The sequence below is a fragment of the Pygocentrus nattereri genome, chromosome 12 (genome assembly GCF_015220715.1).
Source record: "Pygocentrus nattereri isolate fPygNat1 chromosome 12, fPygNat1.pri, whole genome shotgun sequence".
Classification (NCBI taxonomy): Eukaryota; Metazoa; Chordata; class Actinopteri; order Characiformes; family Serrasalmidae; genus Pygocentrus; species Pygocentrus nattereri.
This window is the reverse complement of record NC_051222.1, coordinates 18605011-18614445: the sequence shown is the minus strand read 5'-3', so window position 1 is coordinate 18614445 and position 9435 is coordinate 18605011.

Below are 9435 nucleotides of genomic sequence, written 5' to 3'. Positions count from 1 at the left end.
TTTTTATGGATAGAATTTCTAGGCGCAGTCAGAGGACTTAGGGTGTCCGGTTTGGTTGCAGATGATGTGGTCCTATTGGGGACATCAGGCCATGAACTTTAGCTTTCGCTGGATCGGTTTGCAGCCGAGTGTGAAGCGGCTGGGATGAGAATCAGTACCTCTAAATCCGAGACCATGGTTCTCAGGCGAATACAAGCGGCTGAAATGAGTTTCCTCCACAGGGTGTCTGGACTCTCCCTTAGAGATGAGAAGTTCGGTCATCCGGGAGGGACTTGGAGTAGAGCCGCTGCTTCTTTACATCGAGAGGAGCCAGTTGAGTCGGTTCGGGTATCTGGTTAGGATGCCTCCTGGACGCCTCCCTTGTGAGGTGTCACAGGCAAGTCCACCAGGGAGGAGACCCCAGGGAAGACCCAGGACACGCTGGCGTGACTATATTGCCCAGCTGGCCTGGGAGCGCCTCGGAATCCCCCCCGGAGAGCTAGTGGAAGTGGCTGGGGAAAGGGAGGTCTGGGCCTCATTGCTTAGGATGCTGCCCCCGCGACCCGAACCCCGAAGAAGCGGAAGATGATGGATGGGTTCATGGATGGATGGATGGATGGATGATTACAGCAGATTAAATGAGAAACTCACATTTTTCTCCTTTTCCCAAAAGGTTAATTCAGCTCACAGTATGAGTAAACAGCATCAAGGAACATTTGTGACGTCTGTAATAAACTGAACATATTTGACAATACCTTTTGTCACTATATACGAATTTCTGCAATATCTTCAACAATTAAACTCAAAATTTATACTTAAAAACTTAAATTCTAAATTTATACACTGCTCAAAAAAATAAAGGGAACACTCAAATAACACATCCTAGATCTGAATGAATGAAATATTCTCATTGAATACTCAATCATCAATGGAAATCAAATTTATTAACCAATGGAGGCCTGGATTTGGAGTTACACACAAAATTAAAGTGGAAAAACACACAACAGGCTGATCCCACTTTGATGTAATGTCCTTAAAACAAGTCAAAATGAGGCTCAGTATTGTGTGTGGCCTCCACGTGCCTGTATGACCTCCGTACAATGCCTGGTCATGCTCCTGATGAGGTTGCGGATGGTCTCCTGAGGGATCTCCTCCCAGACCTGGACTAAAGCATCCGCCAACTCCTGGACAGTCTGTGGTGCGACATGGCGTTGGTGGATGGAGCGAGACATGATGTCCCAGATGTGCTCAATCGGATTCAGGTCTGGGGAATGGGCGGGCCGGTCCATAGCTTCAATGCCTTCATCTTGCAGGAACTGCTAACACACTCCAGCCACATGAGGTCTAGCATTGTCCTGAATTAGGAGGAACTCAGGGCCAACCGCACCAGCATATGGTCTCACAAGGGTTCTGAGGATCTCATCTTGATACCTAATGGCAGTCAGGCTACCTCTGGCGAGCACATGGAAGTGCTGTGCAGCCCTCCAAAGAAATGCCACCCCACACCATTACTGACCCACTGCCAAACCGATCATGCTGAAGGATGTTGCAGGCAGCAGATCGCTCTCCACGGTGTCTCCAGACTCGGTCACGGCCCTCATACCATCCTCATGGAGTCGGTTTCTAACCGTTTGTGCAGACACATGCACATTTGTGGCCTGCTGGAGGTCATTTTGCAGGGCTCTGGCAGTGCTCCTCCTGTTCCTCCTTGCACAAAGGCGGAGGTAGCGGTCCTGCTGCTGGGTTGTTGTCCTCCTACGGACTCCTCCACATCTCCTGGTGTACTGGCCTGTCTCCTGGTAGCGTCTCCAGCCTCTGGACACTACGCTGACAGACACAGCAAACCTTCTTGCCACAGCTCACATTGATGTGCCATCCTGGATGAGCTGCACTACCTGAGCCACTTGTGTGGGTTGTAGAGTCCGTCTCATGCTACCACGAGTGTGAAAGCACCACCAACATTCAAAAGTGACCAAAACATCAGCCAGAAAGCAGAAAGGTACTGAGAAGTGGTCTGTGGTCCCCACCTGCAGAACCACTCCTTTACTGAGTGTGCCTGGCTAATTGCCAATAATTTCCACCTGTTGTCTATTCCATTTGCACAACAGCTGTGAAATTGATTGATTGTCAATCAGTGTTGCTTCCTAAGTGGACAGTTTGATTTCACAGAAGTTTGATTTACTTGGAGTTATATTGTGTTGTTTAAGTGTTCCCTTTATTTTTTTGAGCAGTGTATATGGTTCCATTGATGCTCAGAATAATTCTATAGTTCTGATACTATTTCTGAAATAATCAAGTTTTAAGTTAACAAAATGCTGTCATTTGTTCACAATACAAAACTAGACATGTTTGCCTTTCAGTTCAGAAAGCATTTGAACTGGCCACTCTGTCAGATCTTGCACTGCTGGGTAAAATTGTTTGTTTACGGCAGGTTTTTCCACTCCTTCACAACTACCTGGTGAGATATTAACCTTTCTGTTGTATTTCTTCAGGGTACCAAATAGCCTGTCTTATCTACAGCACAGGGAGAAAGATGATATGTGAAAGGAAATTGAATCCACTTGCAAATAGATGTTTTGACCAAGAGAGTTGACAACATGCTGGCACATCAGAAAGCACTGTTTATAGACTTCAACTGGAGCTGCACATGCAGTAAACAGTATTAGACATATGACAGTCAGTGTTTAATGAGTGGTGCTTGTATTCATAAAAGTCCACAGTTATGCCAGACATGGGCGTAGATTTGGGGGGGGGTTCTGAAGCTGAAAAGCTGTTGGCAGTGTTGGTATATTTGCAATGTGCAACCATTAATAAGTCATATTAAACATTCAGGGTTTAAATGTTTGGTTTAAATCCAAAGAAAACAATTTTTATGCCCTTGTGCACAAAAGAATCTTGGAAATTGTAGCCTATACAGTCAATGGAAAAAAGATAAATAAATACATAAATAAAAAATGCCACGACTGTCATGGTGCTGCATTAAAACTATGAATAGTTCTGGTGAGAAGGAGATTGTAAAATATAATGATGGTACTTCGAAATAGGAAAGGCTAACAATTACAATAAAATATTTATGATAACACGGAAGTGACCGCTCCCACTGTGCCCCAAAAAAAGGTGCAGTTCACCACCCATATTGGATACTACAAAATTGTTGTTAATAATAATACTAATAATAAATATAATAACAAAAACACATAGTGGAAAGTAAATTGCACTCATAGTAAAGGGTTTAAAGGTATTCTGTGCTCTACTATGGCATACCTATACAATGTCAATAAGACATTGAAACATCCCTTCATTTACTTATTTCTCACTTGTGTCCTTTTTTCTAAATTAATCATAGAACCATATATTCAAATTAAGAACCATTTAAGAACATTTTTTTAGAGTGGAAAAACTCTTTATACATGTCAAATATGTAGACTCTTACGAATAAAGGCATCAAAATGGGTTCTTTGCACAGTTCCACAGAAGAACCACTTTTCCTTCCCTAAAGAACTGTCATTAGATTGATGGTTCTTTAGAGAACTGTTTTCGAAAATGTAAAGTCTAAAGTTTTAAGATCATCCAATTAATGTACAGGTTCAATAAATTAGTACATGAATGATCTTATTAAAAGTTATTTGAATTCACAGATCTTTGTCATATATGGTTCTTTAGGTAACTAAAGTAATTATATGCACAGCAAAATGACAAAAACTTCACAGTCGGATTCCTATTTATGGATTAAGTGTAGTATTGGACTAAATTGCAGTGCTAATGGAATTTACCACTGGAAATCATTTTTAGGCCAGCCCTCGTCCTAATCTAGGTCTGGGAAATTGGCTCTTACACTTACGTCATTATATCTCACACTTTTATACTTTGATTTTAAACTGCTTAAATCTACCACACCAACAAACAGCTCTTTTATAGAGGATGCAGATAATGTTGAAATAGAAGTTATAGTAATTGCTCATGACATAGTACAGAAATGACATTCTCTGAAACCTAGTAGGCCAGAATTGAGTTATTTGCCCCTTCCTAAATCACTTTTACTACCTTTGAGGCTGGTTAAAACATTAAGGAAAGGAGAGTGAGTGATAGAGAGGGTGAAATATTAAAGTGCAGTCAGTCAGGCACTGTTGGAGACTAGTGCATGATGGTGCATTCCAAACACAATTAGAATTCATTCCAACAAGCTTCACAGTTAAATTGTTGCAGATCTAGATGTCTATGAGGACCTGAAAATGGATGGACCTTAAAGTGATTTGCTGCACTCAGCCAGTGCAAATCAGCCAGCCAGATGGGTCCAGGTTTGGGCCAGCACATCCAGTTTAATAGTAAAATATACATATAAATAGATTTATATAGAAAAGGCCATCCATAGGCTCTATTACCGTATCATATGCACCCTAGTCACAATTGACCCACTGCATCGAGCCATAAAGAGCTCCTCAATGGCAGCCAAATCTAGTTTCCCTGTGTAATGGAATACAGCAAATCTCATATGCTAAAAAGAAGGCAGAAATTTCTGCCTTGTCTGCTTTTTCGGGTTCTGGATCAGAACTATGTTTATTTGACCCCATTATTATTTGATGTTTGTTGCTAAACATAAAATGAATGACATATTAAAAATACATTTCCCTTCCCTTTTCCCACATTATATAGTCATTTTCTGCCCAGACCACATAGTTGAAAATTAAGACCATTTCACCCTTGAAGTATCTTATAAAATACACTACTGTTCAAAAGTTTGGAATCATTATTTGATTTTTGTTATAATGGAAAACCTAATTGGTTACAGTTGAATGTATAAAATTATGGATATATGCAATTATATGTGCTAGTTTCAAATAATTAACAGAAAGCTAGGAAGATGAAAAATCACAGTACATCAGCTCCTTCTTATTCTTGTTCTTTTTGGCTACGCTTACCAGATTGAAGTGGCACAAATCCTATTTTTTGCCCTAATGTTATTCAGATCTGATGTTTTCAGAGCTGTGTGGACACACAACATTTAGCATAAAAATCTGATCTGTTCACATTACAAGCCTCATTGCTCATATTAAAGGCTGTGTTCACATTACCAGGTTGAAGTGTTTTCACGGCTGCGTGGACATGCAAATCTGATCTTTTCCAATCCGACCTGAGTCACTTTCATATGTGGTCCTGGAAGGGATACATGTTCCATTTGTGGCCATGCGACCTTTATGAAAATGCTCAGATTGAAATACGTGTGCTTTTTTTCCCCACTGCAGGTGCACCATCATTCAGCGTTACCATGGCAGCAGCGCCAAACAGAAGTTAAAGCCTATAAACGTTGGAAAAGCAGCACATCTCACCTCGCCTTTGTTGAGAGCTGTTCAGAGTTAATTATCTTTGCAGTGAAGGCTCGATCAGATTTGTATGTCCAAAGAGCCCTGTAAACATCAGATCGGAGTCACATTAGGGCAAAAAATCTGATTTTTGACACTTCAACCTGGTGTGAATGAATATATGTGGTCCCAAATCAGATCACATTTGTGGCCGATTTGTGGCTATGTGACTTTAATGTGAATGCTCAGACTGGAATTCATGTGCTTTTTTCCCCCACCGTGCACTATAATTGAGTTACCATGGCAGCAGTGCCGAACAGAAGTTCAAAAGCCTGTAAACAGTGGAAAAACAACAAATCTCACCTTTTCACCTTTGTCTCGCTCTAATAATGAACAGCTGAGAGAATTCAGAGTTAATTATCTTCATAGCAAAAGTTCAATCTGCTTAATTAGTTTGTTAGCTGATGATGCATGTGACGCATGTGATTCATTCACGTGCCGTTACTGAGTAGGATGTGCTCATGTGGGTCATTTCAGGACACCGGTTCATTCACATCAGTGACAGATTTGAATCACTTACCTAAATGAGTGTGAACCATGGTGTCAGAGATCAGATCTGAGCAAAAAATCACATTCCCAAAAGGCTTGAAATATTGAGTAAAAGATGTACATTATGTAGGTATCGGTTTGGCTTGGCTTGTGTTTCTAATGATGGTTTTTAAATTTGCATAGGAATATGCCTCATTACAGTTGTATTCAAAAGTTTGAGCAGCCCTGGTCAAAGGATGTCTGCAGAGAACACACTTTTGCACAATTTCTATTTATGCAGAAATATTAAACATTGTTTAGCAGAAAATAAAAAATAAAATGTGCTGTAATCTTTAGCACAGGCCATGGTTGTGTTAACGTGTGTGCTCAACAAGGATGTGTTAACTTTATTTTTATTTAATTACATTTTTACCCAGAAAATCGGTTGTCATTTGACCAGGGGCAAATGTTTGCATATGACTGTATATCATACCTACTAAACACAAGTGATTTGATGTTGATGTGTTACTAAGGATATGATTGAAAAGACAACTGATGCCTCAATAACTAGGCTGTTTCATTAACTAGGCTAACTACTCTAGCTGTCCAAAAACTGAAAATATATTTCTCTGACAAACCAACGTGTTGACAACTCATCCACTGGGGATAAAAAGACAAGTCTCCATTATTGTCCTTCTCTGGTAAGATGCAAACATCTGTTCACTAATTCAATCAAAATTAATCAGAATGCACATCATTAGTTGATGCTAGAACGGTGTGTAATACTTTACCCAACCACATCATCCAGTTAGTAAAACTAAAGAAATGGTTTTGAGCTCTGGGTTGTGCCAAAATAAAACTTGCTGACGGGATGAAATGGGCCTGCAGACTGCTACTTGATGATCCTACATGTAAAACAGACAAAACAACATGGGGGCATTAGATAACAGAAACATAAGGGCTAAACATCAGTAGCAAGGGCAGAATTTGACGTTTGTTGGGGGTGAGGGTGGTGGGTTGGGTCTTACATTTTGCAACAGTTATGTTTATTGAGATCATTTCTTATTTGCCTTTTTTAAAATCATTATTATTTTGTTTTTACAGGACTGCAAAATACTGCTTGGTATTCGGGGGGGGGGGGGGTGGGGGGGGGGGGGGGGGGGGGCGTCACATGTTGACTGGCTACTTGAACACTGGCTGGCTGCTAACTCACTCACCGCCAGTTTCAGTGGCAACAAAATATTTGGTTCAACAGTTCTTTTAAAAAAGCTCTTTAGTTTAGTAATGCAGTTGTCTTCAATTTGAGAAATACATAATTGAATGTCTTTATAAGTCAAGATTTACAAATATGCAAGGTATCCCAGACATACAGTTGCTAAACTATAGAGGACCAATGTACAGCACCACCCTGAGGCAGACCAGTGCTGCATCTCTAGTTAAGAATACCAAAGACAGTAGCTCGCTGTTTCGAGGTTGAAGCAGCTAAACAACGACCCTTTTCTGGATAATTTTCTCCATCAGACAGCATAGCGTCAATATTTCCAGGGATCGCCCAGAATTTTGATCTTGAGACATTCAGAGGTCCAGGATGTTAATTCGGAGGTCCAGGACCCCCCAGCAATTTTGCACATTGCTTTTTATTAACCAGAAATCAGATGGTGGGGGTGGCTTCCAAGTGAAAGGGCCCAGGCCACTCTATGCATTCCAAAGCTATAGCACTGCTGAGTATATGCAGAAGCAAGACTAGAACTCCGAGAACAACAACAACTAACAGGATGAAGTAGGAATTAGACACAGGTGAACAATATAAAAACTGGCTAGAGCAGATAGTGGAAGTGCCAGGGTCATTTAATAATCACTCTATAAACACCTGAGACATAATATCAAAATGTCATCTGTTAGCACATATAGTCATTCAGTATGAATATAATTCAACCCATACAGCTCTGCTCATTTAAATATGTATATTTGTGCAGTGAAAGCAATAGAGGGGAATGAAGGAGATTATTCCTCTGCCTATTTTTTCCAGTCTTTTGAAGGATACATTAAGTTGCCTTTTTTAACTTCTGAAAGAAAATTTGCTGCTTGAAGTGCTTTTAGTGAATTGGCTCTCTGAGAGGACTTTGAAGCTGTTTGCTTTGCTTCTCTCTATATTCTCATAAATATATTCTGCTCAAGGTTTGTATCCATCTCTGTCAAAACTTTCAACAAAGTGCTCTTTGTTCAGCAAGTTTTTGATTTATGCTTCACTTATATGGAAACTAAGCTGTAAAAACAGACCTTTATGAATTCACTGTTTGTGTGACATTAAAAGCATGTTTACATATACATTAAGAAACATTCTTAATGTTCAACCCACTGCAGTTTATCCTCGCCCTTTCACACAAGGAAGCCAATCAGAATGTTTAATTGTTTAATTCAGCCATTTTAAACTGGGGACCTTCTGTGCTGCAAAGATCAGCATTTACCCTCATCTCACACGCTGAATTCAGTTCAGGAAGGCCTTGCTAATTAGCTGATGAGCTGAATCAGGTGTGTTTATTGAGGCAGCATGATGAAGTCTGCAGTGTTTTGGCCTGCGAGGACTGGAAACTGACACACGTGGGTTAAATCTGTGGCTGGAGAACAGTCACAGAAAATATATTTTTGGTACATAAAAAAAAACACAAAAAAGAGAGAGCAAAAAAAGAAAAATGTAGGCTACGAGCTCTTTAAAGAGCTATTTATCTTACCATTTCTGAAGGAAGTTGTACTTTATGGTGACCATTTTCCAATGATGAAAAGATCTTTTACCCAACTTCCACTCTCTACACTGCTCTTCATATGCAGAACACCTTTTGAAGACCTTCAACACAGTTCCAATCGATTAATCATTTATGTGTAGCTTCTTGTAACACATTTACACTAATCCTGTCAAATGACTTCAGCTTTCTCTCCTCGACTCTCTAGTGACTATCTACTGCTGTACTTTATTGTTCACAGCAAAGAGACTCTATTACAATTTAATTGTCTGCTTCATATATAATGCATCAGCTTTTGGAGAAACTGTCTCATTTATCAAAAGAAGAGAGACTTTGTGGAAAAAGAGTCAATAATTATAACTGAGGTTTATAGTTTATTCATTTATAAATTGTTGACATTTTATGTGCAACAGCAGTGAGTTGATTGAATATTGAGTTTGTTTTCTTCCTGTGGACTGTGAAATCTGGAAGGAACTTGAACAAGTTCAGTCACATTTCCATCAATGTGCATGCACCCTTTTGTAGGGACAATGCATCATTGATGACAATTGGATGAGTGCTTGACTCAACATGCAACCATACACATGCCTGATTAACTGGTACATCACAGCAAATAGAAATATTTTCATTCCATTGCTTATTATTCTTAAGATGTATTACTCATTTACTACTACAAATACAAACATTAACAGTACTGTGCACAAATCAGAGACCACTTTTATTTTAATGTCCATGCAAAATTCCAGTAAGTACTATTTATTAATTTTTCAATGTCAAAAAGCTTACAACATACAACTCCATTTCCAAAATGTTGGGACACTCTGCAAAATGTAAATAAAAATAAAATGCAATGATGTGATTTATACCCTATATTTCATTTAAAATGC